This window comes from Pongo abelii, chromosome 7, assembly GCF_028885655.2.
Source record: "Pongo abelii isolate AG06213 chromosome 7, NHGRI_mPonAbe1-v2.0_pri, whole genome shotgun sequence".
Taxonomy (NCBI): Eukaryota; Metazoa; Chordata; class Mammalia; order Primates; family Hominidae; genus Pongo; species Pongo abelii.
This window is the reverse complement of record NC_071992.2, coordinates 120,870,206-120,897,454: the sequence shown is the minus strand read 5'-3', so window position 1 is coordinate 120,897,454 and position 27,249 is coordinate 120,870,206. Positions and strand designations below refer to the sequence as shown.

The 27,249-nt window shown below is 38.7% G+C and overlaps 1 long non-coding RNA gene across 2 annotated transcripts in view; it reads right to left on the bottom strand.

The window, feature by feature from the left end:
* Window positions 1–3,285: 3,285 nt before the first annotated feature.
* LOC112134636 (uncharacterized) overlaps window positions 3,286–27,249 on the bottom strand; it is a 299,572-nt gene continuing 275,608 nt past the window's right edge. For both annotated transcript variants that reach the window (XR_008509231.2, XR_008509229.2), the window contains one exon: window positions 3,286–3,574. This is a non-coding gene — a long non-coding RNA (uncharacterized LOC112134636). The remainder of the gene's footprint in view (window positions 3,575–27,249) is intronic.

Sequence of the window (27,249 nt, the reverse complement as noted above, 5' to 3'; positions counted from 1 at the left end):
ATGGCTTCACCCATATTAACTTCAACTGCCTTTGATATAGTTATTGATCAATGCTCCCAGGCTGCATTGAGGTGCATGATCTGCAAAATGTCAAAAGAGAAGTCCTCCCACTAATGTAAAACTTTCATTTCACCTGCACACCTTTTGTTACTGTTATAAGTCAAGGCTGTTTCCCAGGCGTGAAATAAATGATGGAAAGGGAGGCCAAAATGAACAGCCTGCATTGCAGAACACACTTTATTCAGGATACAGTAGCAGAGCACTTGTTGGCTGAAAGCATACACGGCATGAGGTGCTAAATTTCGTTAGCCAAGAATCCATAGTGCAGTGCAGTCTGCCTTTCTGCTTTTCATTGTTTTAAAGTAAACAATAGCATTCAGAGCATGACAATATATCTACATACTGGAATGAGTGGCTATGTATCTATAGCTATATATTAGAAATTATTTCAGAGACCAGCGGTATTACAACAAATCAGCACTTGAAAGTGCCTTATTAAGTATGCAATACATGTACTTACAGAAATAAAGAATGAATAGAATGCCCATGGAACATATAACAAGGATACTTAACTCAGAACAAACAACCAATCTGAGACTTGAAGGGTAAATAGGAAAGAATTAGAGGAAAAACTGTGTTAGTAGGCATGAAGGTAAGAAGTTGCAGAGTTTTCATGATAGGGATTATAATTTGTGCCTTACTACAAAGTCAGGACCCAGTAAATTTTTGCTCAGTGAAATAAAGGGAGATCATAGTTAAGCACAGAGTACAAGCTAAAAAAAGAGTGGGAAATGAGGGTGAGACGGAAGTGGAGGCATGCTCTAATGGGCTCAGTTGTAGAATGGTGACTTTGGCTACTCTGTGAAGAGCACTGTAGAGAGGCATGGGAAGCAGGAGCAGAGAAGCCAGACAGGAGGCTACTGCAGCCATTCCATGGCCTTGGAGAGACAGAGGACTCAACTAGTGATTGAGTGTGGAATGTGAGGATATCTTGAGGAAGGGTTACACACTGCCATCTTAGATTTAATAAGGATGGAGGTACTGTGGCAGAGTTTCTAAACCTCACCCCAAGTTATAGGAGCATATGGGAAGAAAGGCCAAAGTGTAGCATGCCAGTAGACTCATTCTGAAAGAAGTTCTCTTTGCTTAGTTCTTTTTTTTTAATTTATTTTCTTTAATTTTTAAGTTCTGGGGTAAATTTGCAGAATGTGCAGGTTTATTACATAGGTAAACATGTGCCATGGTGGTTTGCTGCACCTATCAACCCATCACCTAGGTATTAAGCCCAGCATGCATTAGCTCTTTTTCCTAATGCTCTCCCTCCCTCCACCCCTATCCCCACCCCCAACAGGCCCCAGTGTGTGTTGTTGCCCTCCCTGTGTCCATGTGCTTTCACTGTTCAGCTCCCACTTATAAGTGAGAACATGTGGTGTTTGGTTTTCTGTTCCTGCATTAGTTTGCTGAGCATAATGGCTTCCAGCTCCATTGATGTCCCTGCAAAGGACATAACTGCATTCCTTTTTATGCCTGCATAGTATCTCATGGTGTACAAGTACCACATTTTCTTTATCCAGTCTATCATTGATGGGCATTTGGGTTGATTCCATGTCTTTGCTATTGTAAATAGTGCTGCAATGAGCATTTGCATGCATGTATCTTTGTAATATAATGATTTCTATTCCTTTGGGTATACACCCAGTAATGGGATTGCTGGGTCAAATGGTATTTCTGGTTCTAGATCTTTGAGGAATTGCCACACTGTCTGTCTTCCACAATTGTTGAACTAATCTAAAGGACAAGGAGGACTTCCTCAGGAAGTGGTAGAGCCCTTGTTTCTTGTGCATCTGCAGGTCAGCAGGGGCAGCTCTGCCTCAGGCGATGGAGGCTGAGGGCCCCTTGCTGAAGGTCTACACTTCGACTGGAGTGGCTCTCTCTACATGATCTCATTCTGTGGTCTGGGCTAAAGAGGCAGCTCTTATATGGCAGAAGCTCTCCTCGTGGCAATAGCAGAAGCACAAAAGGACAAATGGAAACATGAAAGACTTGGAACTCACGTGGAACCAGCACACTATCATTCCTGCCCATATGCCACTGGCCAAGGCAAGTCACACGACCAAGGCCAAATTCAAGGGGCCAAGGGACAGGAGCTACATTCTACCTTTAGTGCAAGTGTATTTATATAGCAAAAAGGTACAGATACAGGAGTGGGGGCTAGGGATTGGTGCAGAATGGGCTCAATAATTCTACCCACCACAAAGAGCATCCAGAGATAATGTACATAAACAAAGAGTGTATGAGATGATAAACCAGAGATCAGTTTGACTCGGCTTTAGAGCACAATGGAGAAAGGAAAGGGAGTGAGAAACTGGGATGCAGAACAGTGGCCATGAGTTGCAATCAGGGCTTTTCTCAAGTCATGGAAAGGAAGGAAGTGCTACTGTGCAAAGGAGCACAGTGTGCCCTGGGAGCAGGTGCAGGCACATTGGCTCTTAGCCAGTCTCAGGGAGTTTTGGGGGAGACTTACCAGACAAAGGGAGTGCCACAGGCCTAGACTGGAATTGCAAGCCCTTTACCAAAGCTGGAGCCCATTGACTGAAGGCACATTGTCTTTGTGGCCCTGCAATGCCTATTTTGGCAGACTTTATACTTGAGCAAAGTAACCAGGCTCTTCTGTTGTGATTTGGTGGATACTGTGAAAGGTCCTCTGTCCCCTAAAATAACCATTCCACACATCTAGAAAGCCAATGGAGTCCAGGATGTGTTGCACTAAAACAGAAAAGAGGGAGGAGTCTGGCTTCCCTGCTGTTTTGAGCACAGCCCACCCCGTAGCAGGGGCTCCAGCAGGATTAAACTGTTTGTTCTCCTATCAGCAGGCTAGTTAATCCTCCAAACCCTTGCCAGAAATATGCACACAGTAAACACTCTGCTCTGTAAGAACTGTCTGTCCTAACAAAAGCCAAAAGAGAACATCTACTCCCTTGTAGATCTGAACACATCTTAGTTCCCTTTCTCTGCAATTACCAGAGGTGATAATTGGTCTCCAAAAATAATGGCAGATTTCACAAGCCTACTAACTCCCCTCTTTTTTATTATCTGAGTACAAGTACATATTATATATACATATGATTGAGTGAGGCCAACACACTCTAGAGAGTTGCTTGAGGTCACATTGAGTCAGTGGCTCAATGTGGATTAGAAAAGCCTCATGCCCTGTCTGATCCCCAGTCCTTTTTATTTAACCGCAGAACAAGTTTCCATATGAACAAAACATAAAAGGCATTAACCTCTGATAAGTTACATTTATTTTCTTGTGCATTTGGCATTTATTTGGGTTGTTTTAATTTGTGTGTCTCAGTATATAGAGTTTTGCACATTGTCCTCTGATTTCTGTTGGCATTTCTCTTGTTCTTTAGTTAAAATTACTGTTTTCCATTTCAATAAAAGTTGTCTTGAGATCTGTCCTTTGCTTTGGTGTCACTGCAATGTGAAATTTAGCAGGAATGTTTCCACTCCACACCGAGACAGCAAGTCATTTCAGCATCAGCCATTCTTTGTCAACTGATTTGAATGTTTCCTAGGAGGACAAAATAATTTTAACAGTGATTTCACATCTTTTCCCTGGCCATTTCTGTCCCCGGTGAAAGGCTTTGGCCTTTAAATAGGCCCTAACATTCTCCCCCATTCACAATGTAGTTGGTGTCAGTTTAAGTCTTTGCTGCATTTCATGTCTGTGCATGCCTGCAGCTAATTTTCTTTTGAATCAGAGCTGTTGACTTCAGTGGGACAGCACCACAGGCTGGACATAGTGGTCCCAGAGCCATCAGGAGGCTCCATTCCGAAAACAACAGAAACGAACCCCAGAAAATAAAAGGCTTCACTCGATACAATCTAAGCAGCCCATATGTATCGCTTTGCCTAACTGCCGAGCTATGTGGTGAGATTCATAGATTGCCTAAATACAAATGAGCATAAAAATGAGCCCAATTCCCTTTGCCGCAGCATTTTTTCCAAAAGTCTAAAATTCACGTGAGAAATATGAACAGTTCCCTATTTCTAAAGATTACTATTAAATAATTATGTCAAGCTGGATAAAACAAACAGCATCATAACAATATCTAATAATTTGTTATATCATAAAATAGCCAGGTTTCTAAATTTGAAAGAAAATCATTACATGTAACTAGGATGCCACAGACAGCTTCATGACCATCCACATCTAAGGACATTCTTGCCTGCCACGCTAGCATGGCTGGCACTAAAATGAGGCAGTCATCTCAAGACTGAAATCTAAGGGGTGCCGAAAACTCAGTAGTCAAGATAAATATTTTAATGCAATATTTAAAAAACAAAATTAGTGCAAAAAATTCATGATAAAAAATTAAAATCAATCAATCAAAGTGGATTGATTGTAAAGTTACTGCCCTTCAGAGGGGTACAAAATCATAGGAAGGACGGAAAGAAAAAGGTCATCAGTTTGAAATGTCTAGTTGTTGGGGCACATTCTCTATTTTTCAAGGACTTTAAAGAGAAAGAGATAAATTCATGATTATTCAGTGTTGTGTGTTATGATATGTACCTTACATTAAATGAGACTGGGAAATTGGGGAAGAAGAGAAAATCTATAGGAAAAGGAAAAAGAAGCCTAAGAACTACTCGGGTGGTCATTCATCTTGATCTGTTCCCTCTATTTCGGACCCCCTACCTTGAAGGGGAGATGACATTCTCTGGCTTCCAGCCATGCCCTGCCATCAGCCTCATTCCTTTATTCATCAGTCTCCTACCCTGGCATTTATTAACATGTCCATGCCATAGCTCAGCACTCACTGAAAGCCTGGCTTTCCAGACCAAGAAGATGTGGAAAATGACAGCAATAGCTCAGGTCGTTAGGCAAAAATATTTGGCTAAAATTTTCCTGAGAACCATCCAATGGGTTACATTAACCATTAAAATTCTATTTGGAGATAGTGGAGAAAAGAATGTCAGTTACGAAAAGATCAGGTGCTATAATGTGTGCTATATGATATTAAAGTGTGAAGTGTTATCCATCACAGTCATGAAATGGGTAAAGTCCACACACACAGTACTGCTTAGGAAGAGGAAGTCCCTGAGCACAGGACAAGCATGTGTCCGTGCAGGGCAAGATGAGACCACCATCTATGTGCTGCTTGACATTTTATTAATTTTCACTGTTGAGAACTTCAGATCTTTTCATTATATTTTACTGAGCTTATATCTTCAGGCTTTTCAAGTAAAGGGCAAAATTTTAAAAAATTAAATCATCTCCATCAAAAGTGTTCATCACCATGAATATGTTTAAAAATAGGGTGCTGAAGTTATCACATAGATCTCCCAAACTGAAATGAGCTAAAGAGAAAATATATCATTGAGAAAGAGAGTCCCTGGATAAACAAGTCAGATCAAGAAGAACAAGGTCTATATCACATCCATCTGACTGCTTTATATCTATTCAGGCAGACCCACGGGGTAGATTTATAAAAGCCCAGCATGTTCATTCCTTCATTCACTCAACAAATGTGAATCGAGGGCCTACTATGTGTCAAGCACTGAACTAGATCCTGAGAAAAACAGACTCAGTCCCTGCTCTGATGGAGCTTAAGGTCCTGTACAGAAGACACGCTTTAGGAGAATCATATCCTACATAAGGGATCCCAAATAAAGGATATGTGTTGTTCTACCTTTATCCTAAATAAAGGTAGGAGGACACATAATTGGGGGACTAGACCTAATTCTAGGTTTCAAGGAAGAATCCTCTGAAAAAGTGAGGTCTACCTTCCAACTTAGACAGAAAAGTTAAGCTAATTTGGTGAAAGGATGCCTAAATGGGAATAAGGGAAGCAAACTGAAAAGCAAAATTAATGAATCAGAGAATGAGCAGGAGAGGTAAGCAGGTGAGGATTTCATATAGGAAGTAGAACTTTCAGGGATATGAGAAGAGGCAGACAAGTGCAAGTCTAGAAAGATGTGGCTAAGAAATCTGAGAAACAGTTGCCAGCAGCTTCGGCCTGGAGTCTGGGAGGGTGAATGGGAAGATGAACTTAAAGGGAAGACTGTAAAGCCCACTTCAACCACAGAGTAGGAGTTTCCAGAAAGGTCCATGAAACTTCTGAGTGTGTGACAACCCCATGTCTGAACCCCATGACCACTTGAGAATCTCAAATCAGGTCATGTCATTGGCAATGTCTAACCCAGGACCATGAAGGGAAGAGGACTCTGGAAATCCTTGCTCCCAGCCGTAGGCAGAGGTGTAGTGGTGAGAACCTCAAAGCAGGATCACACCATTTGCTGCTTGCTATCCAGCTTAGAATGTGAGTTTTAATCCTAAGATCAATAAGAAGTGCCTGTAGGGGATAGCATATTTGGAAGTTCATTTTCACCAATTTCATCTGGCCATGCTCTGTAGTACTGATTGGAAGGCAGCCAGGGAGAAGCAAAAATACAGATTAGAAGGCTGTGGTAAAGCAAGAGGTGAAAAAAAGTTGGACTAGGGTAGAGAGATTGAGAGAAGTAAGAAGATTAAGATGTAAAAATGTAAAACAGGACTTTCTTCTGAATTGAATTTAGGTGGTAAAGATAAGAAAGGATACAACCAATAGCTGTGCCACATGGTTTTCAGTGCTGGTGCAATTCTCCTCCAGTCTTTAGATTCAGAGACAATCAGGATTGCAAGGCCTTCAGGTCAACTCATCTAACTCCCTCCCTAGATCTGACTGATTGCTGTCTTTATCCAACACCACATTGATTAGGTGAAGGGGGCATGCATGCTTATTTCAAGAATTCATTTTAGTCCACATAATTTTCATGTCTTTGCATGAAAATGTCACTGTACCAGCATGAATGCAGGAAGTAGAGTGCAGACATTTTCTCTTTTACTGCAGATCAGTTGTAGAGAAAGCAGCACACTAAACAAGAACTAGGACAAGCCAAGTCTAGCTTTCAGCGAAGACAGGTACCCACCTCCTGCAGCTGTGTCTGGATCAGTTGTCAGAGGATCAAGTTTAGAGATGAGTAAGAGTGGAGCTTAAAGGGGATTTGAAGGTGATGAGAAGAAACTCTATCTGAATGTGGATGGAGAAAGAGATACCACAGGCAGCGAAGCCGCTGCTCCTCGCCTTCTCGTTTATCTGTCTCCAAAGCTCCGTAGATTGGCAGGAGCTGCCTCGCTTTGAGAGGAGTGCTAAGATAAGTTAATTATGTGTTTGTATTTGATACCATTTGTTAGAAAAATGTCCACTTTTGACCGTTCAGTAATGTAGCTATTGTAAATGAGAAACTCTTACGATATGAGATAATACTTGTTCTAAGTAAATTTGAGAGTAGACTTTCAAGTTTATAAAACTTTATCAAATCAGTTAGAATCTAATTTCTTCCTGAAACCTTGAACTTGAGGATGTTATGAATCATGTGTGAGATGGTGAAACCTCCTGGCAAAATACAACATTGCAGCCTCATGTACTCATGGGGAAATAATGACCCAGTCTGGGTTTTAGATAAGTAAAGCAAGAAAGAATGCAATACAGTTTTGCCGGGTTTGAATGTGAAATCAAAGGATCACCAGAAAGAAGAAAAATATTTACAAGTCCTCCTGACCCAAGAAGAACATAAGACGGAGGGAATGACACCTAGCGCTCAGAAGAAAGGGTGTCCTCAAGCTAAGAAAATATCTTAAGGAAAAAGCAAACTTCTAGTTTAAAACCTTGTTCAGCCAATATCCAGTGATGTACTATGAGGCCCAGTAGCTCCTGAATTGGCAACATCTTAACCACTTTTACCCCCAAATGCTTCAAATCTCCATTGGTAAATTTTCCTTCAAAGGAATTTATTTTTAATTGCTTAGCCATTTCAGTCAGAAATACCATTCACCTTCAAGAAATATGTTTTATAAAAAGCTTCGCTGTAAGACATATAATTGGGTTTTACTAAACATGTCTTAGATACATGTTTATTCTTATGAAAAGGTCTGAATAATTAACCTTATCTAAAAATACCTTGGAACTATAAAACCATTATTCCAACTTTAAAATAAAAATGTAATGATATGCAGTTACAAAAATTGATTCTTCATCACCATCATTCAGAAATGCAATGCCCCTCTTCTTATAGACACTTATATATAGTTGTCAACAAATGAAGCATGAAGTATTCAATGAAATTACTTTCAAATATAAAATAACACTGTATTTTGAAAAATTAATTTTATTTCCTATACAGAAAGCAAATTTTCAAAAATTGTAATGTTATTCGAACTCAAAAGGACCAACACTGAAGATTTTAGAAAAAGATTAGTGGCAGCATCTAAGACAGCAATTTTCAGTTCATGAATGACATAAAACCATTTTACAGGGACTTGTTTATATCCTGAGTGGCATCATGATGGTTTTCATCATATTGAATGGTAATGTATTAATGCCCCAGAGAGGGCTGAGATTATTAACCCCCGTAAACCTCTTAACAGCACCCCCAAGTCACATTCCTGTTGCATTTCTAATGTTGCGTTGTATGAAAAACAGCATAATAGTAACAACCTTTTAACTTTTTGTAAAGATTAAATGAGATAATGCATATAAAGCACTTAACACAATGCCTAACATAAAGCTCACGCTCAACAAACAATTGCAATTATTATAGTCTAACCTTCTTGCCAGCCAGAGAAATTCCATGAGCTTGAGCATGAGTACAATTTTTCTATTGGGGGTTGAAGTTATTTCAATAATATATACCCTGTCATCTTCATCTAATGACAATAAAAGAGTGTCAACACCAGATCAGCTAGTTATTCTTTGTGGGTGAATTTCAGGGGGACCTAAGTCATACACATATCCCAAATCTGAAAGAATTTAGTAGAATGCCTCCAGGTCTTAAAACTTCAAATAAGTACTTAAAAGTCAACAATAATTTGTGCTCTCTGTGTGAGTTGGGAACAGAATCAAAAGACAGTGGTTTCTACTCTTAATTTACATAGTAACTCATATGGGACCATGAGACTCACCAGCAGATTTCTCAATGCATATGTGTTTTCATCTGAAAAATTGGGATATTAATAATATTATCTCATGAACAAACTTCTGCAGAGGGCTACAAGGCTAAGGAATCCAACTAACTGTGGTTTTCTAATCTTGCCTCTTCCTCCTCTTCTTTTCTAGAAGTTAACATGCCCGTCACCACAATTCAGTGACCAAAATAGGCAACACTTTTGGCTCCCGATAGCAAAAAGATACATAAATAAAAGTGGTTTAAATAGTAAAGGCACTATATTGTTTATGTACCAGAAAAATCCAGCAATACAGCGCTTCAGGCCTGTTGTGGTCAGGGTTCTAGCTCTGCTTCCACACAAACACATTGTCTCTCTCCCCTCCTTCCTAGTCATCCTTCATCCCAGGCTGGCTTCCGCCATGGGGCACCATATCCAGATGTTAAGCCCACACTTCACTTTTTCCAAGAAATAGGACATTTTTCCCTTACCACCCAATACAAGTTCAGGGCTTCACTTTGACTGAGTCACCTTCTGTCCTGCGCCCATCCTTGAAACCAATATTTATGGTCGGGAAATGAAATTATGCTGATTTACTCAGGGGGTGGAAGCAGAATGACTGCTACCCACAAAAGGATGCTACACAGGGAAAAAGGGGTGGATGGTGAGACAACCAAAAGCTGTACCATCTGTTAGATTCACCACAGAGGCTAGAAAGTAGCTCCAAGAAAATTACAGAGATTCTTCTGTAACCCAGCTCTGTCATATTTACCATCTCTGAGATCTGCTCCAGTCCCAGATGGCCAAAGAACAATCTGAAAGTGATATTTCATTCTCTGCTGAAAATTGGCACTCCTCTAACAACAGATTATTGTCCCAGGACCAAGATAATGTATTGCCTCAATTTCCTCTTCATTTGAGAGTCATTCTTCTCAAAGACTCCTTGGTCCTTCATACAAATAGGCTCCTGACAAATCCCTCCTAAACTGCTCGGCATGTGGCTCAAATTAGTGTCTACCACATCTGCTGTACATTTATACTAAAACCTTACATGGAGGTAAATAATTGTATAAGAACTAATTGGGATTCAAAGTCCCCAGGGTGAAGTCAATGAATAAGAAAGCATAAGTAGAAATCATAGAAATTCTTCCCTAGATGGATTGCAACACACAGGGGCATGTGTGTTCATTTTCTTAAAAGAGGGTGTTGTAGGAAATGCTGTGAGGGTGTCATTTTGCACATTGCCTGACCCACATTTTTAGATGGGAAGAAATAACCCAAAGACCTTCAGGTCCTAAAATTTTCTTAAGAGTTTTCACAAGTGATTTAGAACTTGAAGGAAATATTTTAGCACATTTAGATCATTTTCAAAAGAATTGTTTTCCTTTGTGAAGTTTAACTGAAAAGGTAATGAGCACACTTCTTCATGTATTTAAAGTGTCAAAAATACCATCTTGCTATTCATCTTCAAAGGAGTAAATGCAGATCACCTATCAAAAAGAAAGATGAACACCAAAAATACAGCTTATGGGGAATGGATGGGAAAAACATTCAAACTTTCTCAGGCCACCCAAGTTATTCTATCAATTTAACAGAACTATGTATCTCGCTCTGTGTGTATGTGTGTTTATGTGTTTGGAGAATTTTGAGTTTTCTATAAAGGTTGTGTACCTTTTTTGAGCTACAGGTCCCTTTGGCTCTCTGGTGAAATCTACAGAACCCACCTCAGAAAAAACAGGATTACAAAGGAAATCAAGTATATTATAACATAGTTTTCAAAATAAAACCATATAATATGGTAATATATGTGCTTGTATTAATTCATTCAGCAATAAGATCTAGAAGCAGGTCCACTAACTACTACAATTTTGAAGGAATTATGACTGTAAATAATATTCTGAGGTACCTGAAAAATTTTAATGTGATACAGAAACATCTGTGATATCGATAACAAAATCATAGGCAGTGCTGACATTACAATGGCCTATTGCACTGCTGAGGTGACACAGTTGAGCTACTAACCTCAGGCAATCTGGCTGTAAAATCTCTCTCAACCACGTTGCTATTCTACCTAGCACAGATCCATGAGACAAGTTAGCTCAAACCCTTCATTTTGCAAGTAATGTAATTAAGGTTCAGAGAGCATGGGTAACCTGCATCCACAACTACAGTTAAGAAATCTTTTCTTTGATTTTGATCTTGTGGTCCTCGAATGTATGGAATTGGACTAACCACAATCATTGCTTCAGGACCTACCATCATTACTGTCTAGGCATGGTCCTTCTTGCTTTAATTAACTAAGTGATTTAAATAAAATACTGAATATTCATAAACTCATGATTCAACCCAAGGACTCCACATTAATAATAATTTATATCCACCTCTCCTATGAAATTATTTTTTCCATGATAGCCAAAATGTTTATGGTGCTTTTACACACACACACACACATTTTTTTTAAATCACAATACATGCATTCTTAAACAATGTTGTTTAGTTTTACTTGAGGTTGAATTTTATCATAAAATAGATAATCTGGAGCTTATTTTTCATATTCACCATTGCATTACTGGGATTCATCCATATTGTTGCATGTATCTGTAGTTCAACTATTGGTTAGAAAACACACACATGCACACATACACACACACACACACACACACAGATTCCAGCTCTATGATGTTTACAGGAAATAGATTTGAACCCCAATCTCCTAACTGAAACACCAGTACTTGCTTCATTACCCTACAATTGCCACTCTTGCCCTCCAAGCATCCCTTCCTCTTCTAGGTGAAATGTTTATTCAGAGGAAGCTCTTCCCAGGAGCCCTGAATCACAACATTAAGTGGCTGCCAACCCAACACTGGGGAACACTGGCTCATTATCTGAAACATGTAAATAAATTGGCACTGATGGAGAAAAAAGAAAAGCCAACTCACAAAGGCATGCAGAGGCCAGGGGTATGAGTCTATCTGGGTTTGAAAGGTAGCTCAAAGTCACAATTGATTGGGCCATGCAAAGTGAGAGGTGGGAAAGACCCTCATATTGCTTCACTTGGGCTAAGACCAAAGCCAAGCATGGCTGAGACCTTTGGGGGCAGGACTCAGTGCCATGTTGCTATGGCGATTATTCCACCAGCTCAGAAGCTCCCCTTGCTCTCTAGCAAAGCCCAGCCTCCAAGATGAAAGGGAGTAGGAGAGGTGGGGAAGGAAAAGATAGGGCTGCTGAAGCCATGGTCTTCACTATGGGAAGACCATGAGATAAAATCCCCTCTGCTGTGTGTCTGTATGTGTGTGTGTCTGTGCACATGTGCGCATATGCCCACATTGGGGAGGGAGGGCTAAAGAGAGGATTTTCTCTGCTATACGCCCACCATGGGAGCATAGCTTTAACTAACTCATTCTAAACCTCAACGTCTTCCCAAATGATAATAACTAATTCAGGTAACTTTATGTTGTAGGATTACTCTTTTACTGGACTGTGAACAGATATCCCTCCACAACAAACAAACACACATGCACACACACTACATACACCCTTCTGCCATCTTTTCTAAACAAACAACAGATTGCATTGCTGCTGTTCAGAATATTATGCCAGGAAAACAGAAGTTTTTTTTGTTTTGTTTTGTTTTTTTAAAAAACTTCTTCATCAAGATTCAGACCAAATGCATGTGCCTACCAAGTGATATACTGCACAATTCTAAACACTTCATAAATGCTCATTGATGCCCATGCCTGCAAAGATTCAGGGAAACTGTTGGCCAGCCCTTCTCTCTGGGGAAGGGCCATGTACGAAAATGAGTCATATTTGCCATCTGCACAGTACATTCCAGAATGCTCAGCAAGCATTCTCTTTGAGGTCACTCATAGTCCCCATTTTACAGATGGACATTCAAAGAGAGAAAGAGAGGTGACAAGATGCCTGTCCCCATTGCTCCTCTCAGGATCCACAGAAATCAGTAAGCTCCATTTTTATTCATTGAAATGATTTTTTTAAAGCAACAACTTTTGCCAGATCGCAGATGCAGAGTTCAGAGCATGATCATTTTTCACCAGGAAACATGGCATCTACAATGACTGCCACCAAGTGTAAAATGAAGAACATATTTCTTCCTCCTTCCTGGGGTAACTTGACTTGAAAGTTATGATGACAGATACTCAGAGGCCACTACACCCACCAATAACAATTCTGGGTAAGTCACTCGGAAGAACTAAGAGCCTGTTGTATTATGGCATCATTGTGATGGTATTTTTGAAGTGAAATAAGATTAAGATGCTTAAAATCCATTAACTTTTTCCCAAGTGAAAATTTACAGTCATAGCAAAAAAAAAAAAAAAAATTTAAAATAGAAAGTCTGCCTATTTAGCAACCCTAATGGCACTGCTAGAATATGTCATTATTCTACATATGACCCCAGGCAAATTACTTTAATCTTCCCAAGCCTCTTTTTTCTCATCTGTAAAATGATGCTATAAATAGTATTAGCCTCTCAACCCAAGTGATTTGATGATTAAATGATTCATTGTGTATGTGAAAAATTTGACCCAGTGCCTAGCATCTAGTAAATGCTCAGTAAATGTTAGAATTCTCATACTGTGCCAAGTTCAAATGCATTACTTGAACGGGCAAATGATGACCATTCCCAATGAATAAAGGAATAAAGAATTCCTGCTTTGTGAATTACAGACAGGCTTTAGCAAAACACTGGCCGTTGATAAATACATCTTTAAATTATTGTTGAGCATCCATTATTTATAATTTACATGAAAAGAGGGCCACTGTGCAATTTCTGAAATCATGACAGTACTTTCTGCCCCGAGGTGAACTCTGCTGTAGTACGTAGGTGGACTGAAGTGGAGAAACCATATGCAGGGAAGGATCCAGGTTGTTCCAGGGCATAGATTCCAACTCTGGAGCATGGATGTGGGCAGCTGGGCAAGTTGCATCAGCCTGGCAGCAGCTAAGCCTGGAGCAGCTCCTTTGAATAAAGGTTTCCAGCTGACTGCACATCTAAGTGGCAGGGTCAGGAATGGCCTTAGGTGCTGGGAGGCAAAGATGTATCCACAATCTGAGAAGAGCCTTTACTCCAGGGATGTAAAAAGAAGAAGGCTCACCTCCATCAGTCTCTTGAGCTTCAGACACATATGCTGGGAAGGAGAACCCCCTAAAGCTGTCACCTTTGAATAGCAGAGAATGGCTGGTTATTACAGAGTTTCATAATTCAGTAGATGTATTTGTTCATAAGGCTTCAGATAAATGTGAGTTCTCCCTATAACCAACCTAAGAGATGAATTGCTATTCATCTCAATTAGCAATTGATAAACATAATGAATTAAATTAGTTCGTGGCCAGTGTCATCATGGAATCCTAGACGTGCAAGACTCTGAAGAGAATGTAAACATCACCCAATTTACCATCTTCATGGTGTAAAGAAAGTGCAGTCAAAGGAGATATGTTGACTGGCCCAAGCCCTCACAATTAGCCACACTAGATGAAAATGCCATGATTCAGTGCTTCACAATTTTTTGAGAAACTGTCTGCCATTACCACCATCCTTACCTCAGGACCATGACTCAAATATTCTATCAGTATAACCATAAAGAACACTCAATTGACTCACTAGTTGTAGGAAATCTCGGGCCACAGTTTGAATAGCCTCTTCCTTTCTAGAAACCTCAAAGTGCCTGCTCCCTTGCAACCAAACAAGGACAGCCAAATATACTTAAAGGACAATCATAAGACTTCCCCATGCCCCTTTCAAAAATCTCACCTTAATAGAATGTGCTTTTATTTCCTATAAAACTCATTTTCCTTTCAAATCCTCCTTGAACATCTGAAGGAGCAAAAGGGACCACAGATATTTCCCTTGCTATAGCAAACATATAAATAAACAGCATTGGCTAATTTGATTTCTAACTTAGTTCTGGTTTGGGCATAGAACTTGAATATAAATGTGTTGTTTAAAAAACGCTTCCCATTGAATAACGTTTTTTTAAATATAGAATTTTAGAATTTAGTAGCACCAGAACACCTTAATAGCAATCCCTACACGAAACTTTTGAATTGAGGCAGTACAAAACTCATGCATGATTCAGACTCTTTCTTCCTCTGTAAAAGCTACCAACAATATTCCAGATGATAAGTTCTTTATCATCCTGTGTCTTGAGTCACTGATGTTACAGAGATCTAAATTGATCTATGTTGTATACATAGTATGAGTGAGACATAAACTTGTGTGTGTCAAACTATAGAAATTTGGAGAGTTTGTTGTTACAGCGCTGTAACCTACCCCATCCTGACTAATCCACCTAGTAAAGTCTCACATTGAACAAGTACACAAGAGATTTATTCACTTAAATGTATTGGAAAAAATTGATAAAACACAGTTAATTTTTCTGACTTATGGCCCACATCTTCTGAATTTTAGGAAACTTTAGTTCATGCATAGAGACTAAAAGAAACATAAGAGAGACATAGACCCAAAAAACTGTTAATACAAAATCAACCTCTGTTAAATGTTGTAATGGAAAAATAAATAAAGGGCTCTGGGAGCAGAGTAAGGTTAGATTAACTCTGCTTTGCAGATCTGAGAAAGACCCAAGGAGGATATAGCATTAAATCATTAAATCTATACCTAAAGAACTTCTCTGGGTGGTGATGAGAAGCAACAGAAAGGAAAGAATATGATTAAAAGCCCACTCTGCAGTTCTGTTGGTTTATTGAGCTACAATAATAATTATATAAGAGCCTACAATAGTCCCCTGTGGTTTTGACAACAGATAAAATCAAAAGATCATTTTCTAGCTGCTAAATGATCTCACTAGAAGTCTGCTTGAGGAAGATGATACTTCATGTAGGTAGCTCATGTAGAGATTGTTGTTAAAGTGTTCTGGAGCTGCTACATTTTAAAGTCTATATTTTTAAAATGTTATTTAATGAGCAGGGGCTTTTCTTATAATAACTTCCTATTCAAATTCTTCTTTGTCAAAAAGAAAAGTAAGTTAGAGATCAAATTAGCAAAGGCTGTTTGAACATACGCTTGCTATAGTGAAGGAACCATCTACCATTACTTTAACTTACATTTCATCACGTTCACCAATTCTAGACTTATATCATGATCCTTCAAAAGAGGGCTCTGTCAAGGTGGGATTCTCCCTTACGTGGTAAGCAATGAACTCTGCTTTGTCTTATAAACAGGTTGTTTTGGTGATGTTTTAGGGAGCCAGCATTCAACAATCACCACTTTTCCAGTCCCTAATATTAGTTTACTCAGTTACCACCCACAACCTGATCACCAAACCAACATGATACAACTTTGTTCTGCATCACCCCATCTCAGTTACCAATTTCCAAATTAGTCAAGATAGACAATTGGGCCAGGCGCAGTGGCTCACACCTGTAATCCCACCACTCTGGGAGCCCGAGGCAGGTGGGTCACCTGAGGTCAGGAGTTCGAGACCAGCCTGGCCGACATGGTGAAACCTGGTCTGTACTAAAAATACAAAAAATTAGCCGGGCATGGTGGTGGACTCCTGTAATTCCAGCTACTGGGGGAGGCTGAGGCAGGAGAATTGCAACCCAGGAAGCAGAGGTTGCAGCGAGCCGAGATTGCACCATTGCACTCCAGCCTGGGCAGCAGGAGAGAAACTCAGTCTCAAAAAAAAAAAAAAAAAAAAAAAGGGACTACTTGTACTGTGATAACAAATAACCATAAAATCTCAGTGGCTCAATACAACAAAAGTAGATTTTTTTTTTTTTTTTTGCTTGGATTACATACGCAACGTGAGTCAAAATAGGGCCATGCTTCGTAGACTGACAGAAGCACCACCATCTGGGACATTATCATCCACCAAAGTAGAAGAAAGAGAAACCACAGGATCATTCATAGGTTTTTTGCTGCCTCAGCTTAGCACTGACAAGTATTTCATTGGTCAGAACTATCCAGATGGTCCACCTAACTTCATGGGGCCAGGGAATATGGGAAGCATATTTGATGAGAATTATTGTCCCTGACACACTAGTGTTGTGTAAAATTTTCAAAATAAGAAAAGTGAAGATACTTTCAGCAAGGGGCTTCAAATCTGGTGAAGCAAAAAAACTATAAAAACACAAGATCCATAATATATACCCTCCTGAAGTCATTTGCATGTGGAGCTGCCACAAGATCCATAATATATACCCTCCTGAAGTCATTTGCATGTGGAGCTGCCTCAAAACCAAGACATGATAATTTGCAAAGAACTATCAGCAGACAGGCTGGTTCTAGACCCCACCCCCAGACCTTGCTCCAACCTAGAGAAGAGTCTAAATTGTTTGTATGTGCTCTGAACTGCTCCCCTCCTTTACCCACTCCAATGTTCCCTTGATCAGATTTAAACTGGGAATATTTGGGAACTTAAAAATGACCTTCTAACTGAAGGACTCAGCAGTTCCAGCTAATGGTATAACTAAGTTTAGCCTACCTCAAAGTCAATAGGAATAAAGTGACTTGAAAAATCATAAAATCACCCCCAGACACTGGTAGATGAGTAAGGTCACCACTGCCACATTGGAAGCTAGTTTGGGCATCACTGCAATTCCCAACTCACTCCTGGGGTGGGTTATTTGGCTGATGGAAATCTAGCTCCTCCATGGGGCTCTGCATTCAGAATCCTATTTGAGTGCTTTAGAGCCTAGCCTTGGATCTAATCAAGTCCAATAATTCACACGTCTGTTCTCATTCATTTGAATGGTGAGATGTGTGTTGGAATTACTATGATCCTGAGTCTCTGGATGTCAAAGCCCCAATAAATTGAGATAAACCACCCCCAAAAGACAGAGTAAGTGATAGCCTTTCTCCAGGAAGCCCCTCTTGAGCAACAGTGATGCCATGTTGACCCCATAAAGCTCTCTCCACAGTACTGTATCTATTCATGTGTCTATTCCCAATCTAAGAATAGCTACAAGCGAAACAAGACAAACACCCAGAATCGAAATGCATTTCTCTGCCAGGAGGACAGACTGCAGAGCCGCAGGTGCTCAGGAACATGAGACAGCCCTCTCCAGACCAGCCAAGCCATGGAAAATAACCACCATGTTTGCATGTTTAAAAAATAAATCATTTAAAATGTACACTTCTCCCACTTACTTCACATTTCATTTTGTCTACTCCCATCCCCCCAAAGGCGAGCCATGCTGGTGGTTCTTGCAATTATTTCAACCACCTGAAAAGGCACTAACTTCATCTGTGGAATCAGCCTGTCATGCTCTATGTATCTATTCAGTATGGTGTGAAATCCCTTTTCTTTGAACTGTACAAATGAAATCAGATAGAGGAACAAGGGCTTATACCTCATGTAGGGAGTGACTAGGGGAGCCCCACAGAGAAGCAAATTCAATTGCATCAAGATAGAATACATCTAAGAAGGAAGAAGAAAGTGAGGAATTTTGCAGAGAAAGGCCCTGGAATCTTGGTTGTTCTGTAGCTGAGGCCTTGACTATCAACTTCAGAGGACAGGGACGTAGTAGGAGAAATAGTATTCAGAGTCTGAGCTGATGACAAGTGACAAAAGGGTATCCAAAGAATGGATCCAGTAGAAGGACTTTTTAGAAACTCTGTTTGCATTGGTTAAGAAGACCCTGAAAGAGAATGGTCTTTACCAACATAGAGAAGTAACACCCAGCAGTAAATTACTGAAATGGTGCTAGGATGAGTGTGGAAGAAACCTAATTCAGGTCTTAAAATAATAGAATCTTAGAATGAGGTCACTGATTCCATCTGTTAATTTTATAAAGAAACTGAGGCTCAAAAAGATGGTGTGAGTGGCTCAAAGCCAAAGCCACAGAGTTCCTTAGGGCATTGCTTTGCCAACAGGTTTTAGGTGAATTCTCACAAACTTCCATTTTAAAATGAAAGCTAAAAGCATGTATCATTGTTCAGTTATCACAGTTGGAGTTCTCCCAGAAGTAGACCCTAAGACAAAGACTAGTTTGCAAGTTTGGGAGGTACAGGAAATACTGGTAGGATACTGGGGAAGTAACAGTGAGATGGCCAGAGTGCTAATAAAGCAGTAAGACAAGAAACAGTGTGTTAAGCAAGTGGTCCCTCTGGGAACCTGGGGATTATTCAGCTGATCTTCTGGGATCAGTTGGAAAAGTCTGGAAGATGGAACAGAACACGTAGTTCGGAGTTCTACTTGTGGAAAGAGGAAGCCAGGGTATTTATCCATCAATTCCTATCTGTCATTGGTTGAGAGGGCTGTGCCTACAAAGAAATAATTTTCTGGCCCTTTCAGCCTTGTCTGCAAGTGAGTTGAACAGAGTTCCATAGCTTTGGAAAAAGTCCTCAGACAAAAAGAAAATTAGAAGAGTGCATAGAAATGAAAAGGTCTGAAGGATACATATGAGGCAATAATGTGTGGTTTTCTGGATATCCACTATATATTTAGCTATATTTCTGCTCATCTCTCAATATGGCTTTGTGTCCCCACCCAAATCTCATCTTGAATTGTAATTCCATAATCCCCACATGCCATGGGAGGGATCCAGTAGGAGGTAATTGAATCACAGAGGTGTTCCCCCACCTATGTTGTTCTTATGATAATGAGTGAGTTCTCATGAGATCTGATGGTTTTATAAAGGGCTTTCCCCTTCACTTGGCACTGATTCTCTCTCCTGCTGCACTGTGAAGGAGGTGCCTTCTGCCGTGATTGTAAGTTTGCTGAGGCCTCCCCAGCCATTCAGAACTGTGAGTCAGTTAAACCTCTTTGCTTTATAAACTACCCAGTCTTGGGTATGTCCTCATAGTGGTGTGAGAACGGACTAATACACCTCTATTCCACAGATAATTAAGAGGTGAACACACTCACTTTTCTCTTGTTCATCATGTGACACATTTCCTTACAAGTATAATAGGGTTGGCATGTGCTAAAAAGCTGCCTCAATAACCCATTTTTGCAAATTTCGTACCATAAATACTACATCATTGATTTGACATACACATAATGTACTTTATAGTCTGAACCACCTGTTTATCAACATATTATTACAATACACAGCACAGATACACAAGTATGTTGTTCATTTTGTTAGCTTCCAAATTGGTATATGTATGTCTCAAATTTCTAAATATTATAGCATTTCAAATTTAATGAACCATGAGAAGATTGCTTTGATACCTATAATTCAGGTCATGGAATTTGAAAATATGACCTAATCCCCAGTGTCTTTGTTAATATATCAAAGAGGCATAGTAGATAGGCATATGTCACATCACCCTTGCAAATAAGCAAGTACATCTTACCAAATTTAAAAAGAAGACTGTGTCTCAAATAAAACTGTATGCTTTCAGCTGATGCTGCCTGAAAAACTGTTCGGAAAGTTGATTTCTAGAATAGTTAAATTTAGAGTCATTTTAATGTACAAATCTCTGACAAGAACTAGAAGTGCAACCTATCACCCTGAAAAAAGATAAAATAAATGTAGATTTAAAAAGGACTTGAATTTTTTTAAAGCCCTCAGAAAATGTTACCATTTAGTAATGACATTCCCTATTCATTTGACCTCAGCTTGACACACTGAATTGCTCTGAACAGCTGTGGCCAGACACATAAGTTCTACATCTTAACTCTTGCTTTTCTTATTTGTACAGAAATGTACATTAAAAGAATACCAAGGCTAGGGCCAGAGACAATAAAAGAAGCAAAGTCACAAGTAATTATAAAATCCACATCTACCAGTGCAAAGAGGTTACCAACATTTCCCTGAAAACTTTGATAACATTCCACATGGTAATAGCACAAACTTAGAGATATGCCATGCTTCTTACCTGATTCCATGGATTCAAAATGCCTAGATTAATAATACCTGAACTCAAGTCTCTCAAATTAAAATAAAGAGGAACCCTTGTGACTGTTCGACTACTAACTGGATTATAATATAATTATAAGGGATGTAAAGTATAGGAGGAAGTATTGGGTTATTTCAAAAATGCTTATGAAACGAGTGGATCTACAAGCTAGTTCTCATGCACGTGTTGGCTATTTTTTATAATGTGATGCCAGAGTGACTCAGCCCCGTAAAGCTGGAAGAGAGCAATATACTTTGTGATCTCACTTTTCAGTGATTCTTCGTGGTTCTCAACCCTGGCCACACATTAGAATTACCTGGAAAACTATTAAAAAACACAGTGCCCAAGCCTCACCTGGCATCTTTGAGGTTAAACCCAGGAATTGAGATGATTTTAATGTTCATTCAGAGTTGAGAATCACCACTTTTTTTAGTAGGAAAAGCAACAATGCAAATGGCCTTAATAGATACCTTTATTAGTTTGCTACAAAGCCATGATATACATACTCAGTTATCTATAGAAATAGATATTTTATTTTTAAAGTAGATAATGAATATATTGATGTAGTCTCTCATCAGAGCTTCACTGAGCACCTACTATGTGCCAGAATTAGCAATAAGTATTATGTGTACAAAAATTAATAAAATATGGTTGCTGGCCTTGGGTGTAAGTGGGAGGAAACACATTTGTTAATTAGACAATTATAATGTACTGGAATAAATGCTTTAACAGGTCTTATACAGATAAAAATAAAAAATGAATCAACTAATTCTACCTAAAGGAGTCAGAGGGGGCTTCATAGATGATGAAAAAATTAACTTTTCACTGAAGGAAAGTTATGTTATGAAAAACTTGAAAAAAGATTTGATGCAAGTTCTAAAAACACAGGCCCCTATAAGCAAATGACTTGAATAGATATTTCTTCAAAGAAGATATGCAAATAGCCAATAAGTACATGAAAAGATGCCTAACATTACTAATCATTAGGGAAATGCAAATCAAAACCACAATGAGCTACCACATCACACCATTTAGAATTACCACTATAAAAATAAAAACAAAACAGAAAATAACAAGTGTTGACAAGGATGTGGAGAAATTGGAACCCTTGTGCACTGTTGGTAGGCATGTAAAATGGTATAGCCTCTATGGGAAATAGTATAGCAGTTCCTCAAAAAGTTAAAAGTTGAATTACCATATGATCCAGCAATTCTACTTCTGGGTATATACCCAAAAGAACTGTAAACACAGTCTCAAAGAAATGTTATACCCGGGTTTATAGAAGCATTATTCACAAGCTAAAATACCGAAGCAACCCAAGTGTCCATCAGCAAGTGAATGGATAAGCAAAATGTGGTATATACATACAATGGAATATTATTCATCATTAATTTTGACATATGCTTCATATAATATGAATGGACCTGGAGGACATTTTACCAAGTGTAATAAGCCAGTCACAAAAAGATAAGTACTGTATGATCCCATTTATATGAGGTACCTAGAGTAGTCAAAATTATAGACAGAAAGCAGAACAAGGGTTGCTGGGGACTGGAGGGAGAAAGGCAGTTATTGTTGAATAAGTATAGAGTTCCAGTCTTGCAAATGAAAGACTTCTGAAGATGGATGGTGATAATGATTGTACAACAATATGAATGTACTTAATCATTGACCTGTATACTTAAAAATGGTCAAGGTGGTAAATACCATGTTATGTGTATTTACTGCAATTAAAATATTGGAAAAAATATGTAGGCTCCCAATGCTTTCTCAGCAGCACTTTGTCCTCAGTTTGGAAGTTTTTCTTGGGCTACCCAGTGATCCTAAATAAGCAATTCCTCACTGGGGTGATGGTACTGCTCCAGCAGAGTACCAATGAGGTGGACAAGATTAAAATTTAGGGTGGCATTTGGCTGGGCAGGGGTTTTTACACAAGTCTGTCTTGACATACCCACAGCCAGAATGGCATGACTTCAGAGTTAGTTAGAGAAAGCTATGGTTTAAACAAGACACTCTAAGTATGAATACAAACTCCAAAAACACTGTAAGAAGAAATAGGAGTGACCAGAAATGGGATTAAAGTGAAGGAAAATTGGAAATAGGAAGGTGGGATCTTGGGCAATTGCTGGAAATCCTGGGTGGTGGTTGGGTTAAACCCTTCCTCCCATTCCCATTGCTCAGGAACAAGACTTTACTAAGATAATGGCTGGAGTCTGATATTTATTTCACTGTGTATCCAGCTCCTCATCTTGAGTCACTGGAGCTGGGCCCAAGAGTGTAGGATGGAAGACAAAACTGAATTGGCTGATAAAATAGGAAGAGGTCATGGACAATGACAGTTAGAGAAAGAAGTCTATGGAATTGTTGCCTTTGGAGGGCCCTGAAAAATGTTCTTCCAATTTGTAGGAGTCAGTGTTTGTTCATTCAACAAATCATTTTTATGTGCACTTAGTATTTGTCAGGCACAAGAAACAAGGCACAGGCTCTGCCCTTCCAGAGTTTACAGTCTAGTGGCAGAGATAAACACATATAATACTGTAAATTACCAGAAAATGGGAACTATACTTTCTATGTGTATTTATTTCCCTTGTCTCCCCAATCCCAACCCTATCACTATTACAACCATTGTTCTTAGAAGTGTTCTGTAACTTAACGAGAGGATAAATGAATGGTTTAAATATCTAACAACAGAACTCTGTATGTAAAAAGCCTAAGTTGAAAGAAAGTCTTTAAAAATCTACAGAACAAAGCTCTTACTTTATAAATGAAAAAGTAGTATTAAGAGAAATTGTAACTTGATCAAGGTCATAGCTAGAATCCATAACTTTTATTTTATCCATGGCTCTTTTTGCAAGACCTTTATATGTTGACAAAAGCCTTTCTGGTAGTCCCAGTGAAAATTTCTCTGTGGGAAAACTTGAAACTTAAGAAACTTATAGAACCCATAAACTACAACAATATTTCTCAAAGTAAGAATAAACAGTAATATATGACTAAGCGGATTTTGAATAAAAGAAGCTTAATGGAGGAAGGAAGACACTAGCCGTCCCAAAGTTTAATGTATTATAAAGCGATAATGATTAAAGATCTGATAAGACTAGATAAAGTAATGGAAGAGAATATGTAACTCAGAAACAGAGCTAAGTATATCAAAATTTAGTATGGTATAAAATGTGTATCACAGATGAAAAGGCAATTTAAAATTATTTTTAAAGGCATTAGAACATTTTAAAGGTGCTAAAACACATTAAAAGATACCAAACTAGATATTTAGGAAAAAAATAGATTTCCCCTCTTCACCATACAATAAAATGTTTGCTGGAGTAAGGAATTAAATGTAGAAGAAAGAATGGCAAAAAAGAAATAAAAAAAAAAGTAAGCAAATATTTATCAAGTATTTGGAGGTAGAAAGGCTTTTATAGCTTATATGTGGTAAAGAAACTCACAAAGTGATTGGTATGGTTATAAAATGTTAAAGTTGGAAGGTTCAAAACTTTACAAAATTAAAAGGCAAGTACAAAGAAAATATTTGCAACAAGTATAACAAAGCATTAATACTTCTATGCATTATAAACTTATAAATCGATAAAGAAAATGCCACAAACCTATAGGGAGGAAACAAGAATGAACAATTTATGAACATAAAATCAAATTGCTAACCAGCACATGGGAAAATACTTTATGTCAAAGGCCATCAAGACATATATTCACCTATGAGCCAGGAGCAAGTCCCAGACCACACAATGAAAAGAAAGAAGTAATTACTAGCACAATTTCTCTCAGATTATGAAACCAGAAAATACTCATTTGTTTCATGTAATGCCCTCAGGCCAAGCCTCAAATTCCTTAAATACAAAACTCTTGGGGGTCTACTTCTTACACTGCATTTTCAAAACAAAGTAATTTAATGTTGAAAGATTGCTGAAGGAAGAAATGAATGAAAGAACAAATGTATGAATAAATGAGTTAGTTAAACCTTAGCACCATTTATGACTTTAAAATTTAGACAAAATATATTAAGAGCAGAAGAAAATCAACAAACTGGAAGAAAGCAACAATAGGGAAATTCAAAGTATTTGGGATTACTAAACTATATATATTCAGCTAAGACAATGCAGATTAAGCCATGTCTATTCTTTGACTTCAGCAACACAAGTAGTTTTGTAAATAAAGGAGTACATTCTGATAATACAGTAAGTGTGGTGTCTATCAATTATCAAAGAGATCAAATAGTCCTTTTAGGGGTAGTTGCAGAAGGTATATGAATATTTAGCTGGAGGAAGCACCCATCTAATTGCTATTCATTGGAGCAGAAAGCAGAACAATGACAGCTACAGAAGCCGCCTGCCTTTACATTTGATCTAGGATAGGATGACTCTCTAGAAAAAGCCTGACTGCTCCCCGCCGCCCCCCCCACCACCCCCTGGAGGTTGCAGTGAGCCGAGATCGCGCCATTGCACTCCAACCTAGGCTTTAAGAGTGAAACTCCAACTCAAAAAAAAAAAAAAAAAAAAACAGAGAAAAAGCCTGACCCTGACCCAAGGAACAGGAGGCCTGCATTCCAGTCCTGAAGAGAGATCAAGAATAGAATCTTAGGAAACCACAAAATGGACTGGGAAGGAACCCAGAAGGATGATCAAGGAGAAACAGGAGTGTGTGGTCAAAACTGAAAAGAACGAAGAGAGGTAGGGAGTGGTTAACAGAAGGACACACCTTAAAGAAATAAACAAAGATGGTGGCTAAAAACAAAGCCATTAGAGAACATAATGAAAACTGTTTCATTAGAGCAGGAGGAGCATCAACCAGGTTCTGTGAACTTTATACATAAAGCATATGAAAGCGAAGAGCTAATGTAAAGGAAGTAAAAACATCAACCGTAAAACATTATTTTCACGAAGTTTCATGGTAAAGGAATAGTAGGATTGCTTCGAACTAAAATTGGTGAATTTAAAAACTGAATAAATTAATATATGCCAAAACAATACGCATGCATTTACCTGTTACGACAATTAACCCTGTATAAATTGTTTGATTTTTAACAAATTATTTAAAATTTTATGTTGCATTTTTGGATTCAAAAACTCTAAATATTTCTTAATATATTTACTAGTGTTCTTATGTTATTTCAATAACCACAGGACCCTAATGACTACTAGACTTCTGTACATGGAATCAAATGATTTCCTCTCCCATCCCCATTCTTCAATGCAGCATTATTTAACAATCATTAAGCATCAGTAACTTTATTTCAAGGTCTTTTGGTTTTCTTTTGACCAGGTAACCTTTGGAAATATAACCCTTGCCATGTAACCTTTTGTCAGCCACACCCTTTCACAGAGATATTTCTTCTATATGCCATCTGCCTTGCCAAAAAAAGTACCCTTGTTATAAAGTTAATAGGAAGAAGTTTAATTAACAGAAACAATTTATTCCAAAAAAAAAAATTCACAAAAACTAAATACTCAGAAAAGCCCTAGGCTGTTTGTGTCAGAGTTTTAGTTAAATTCTCAGGCAATGAAGGAGAGAAAGAAATGGAAAATCAGGGTGGCTTCAGAAGCCCTTTATGTTGCCATATTCATTCCTAAATCTTGCTTTTGTTTTAATTCTTCCACAGTCATCTTTCTTCCTAATCTCCATGGACTCTATTTCTGCCTATTTGCATTCTTGGCAAGGCCACATCAGGGAACCTGGTGAGGGCACTGTAGCTATGCTTCTACTCAGTTAACTTTCCATTTTGAACATGGATAGAGGTTCATCTGGACTTGACATCAGAATGTCAATAGCCACCTCTACTTGATCAGATTTCTATAATGAGAAATGATTCTCTCTCTTGGAGCTTCCCTATCAGTTGTTCTCATGCCCAGGATGGGACATGCATGCTTCGTAACGGGAGGTATTTTTTAACGAGGAGCCAAAAACTTTCCCCTAATCAGAAATATAATTGGATAATTGATCTAGTACCAGGACTCACACTCTCAAAAGTGCAGGGCTTCCCAGGCCTGGCCCTGGGAAATAGAGAATACTGAAAGATTTATTCTAGAAAGGTAGTCAACTATATAAACATACTAGGAAGACCAGAATCTAGACATTCTGGTTATGTCATAATGCCATTCTGGCTGGCCAACCTGACCCATACAAACCTTTCAACAACATGTACAGAGACTGTTGGTGAGCTCACCCATGACAGGAAATGGTTCAAGTGTCAAATACTGGCCTAGCCAACCCAAGAAGACTGAACACTGCATTCACAATACCCACAAATACTACCACATCATGCTGCATCTCTGACTTCCTCTTCCCTCTACCATAAGAGTACCCTGGTAGCTGTGGTACATTTAGACTCCTAATCTTTCAACTCCCACCTTCCTTACCTCTAACCTACCTACTTCATCTGACCACAGACCCTAGTTCACAGGTCTGCTTTAGATAA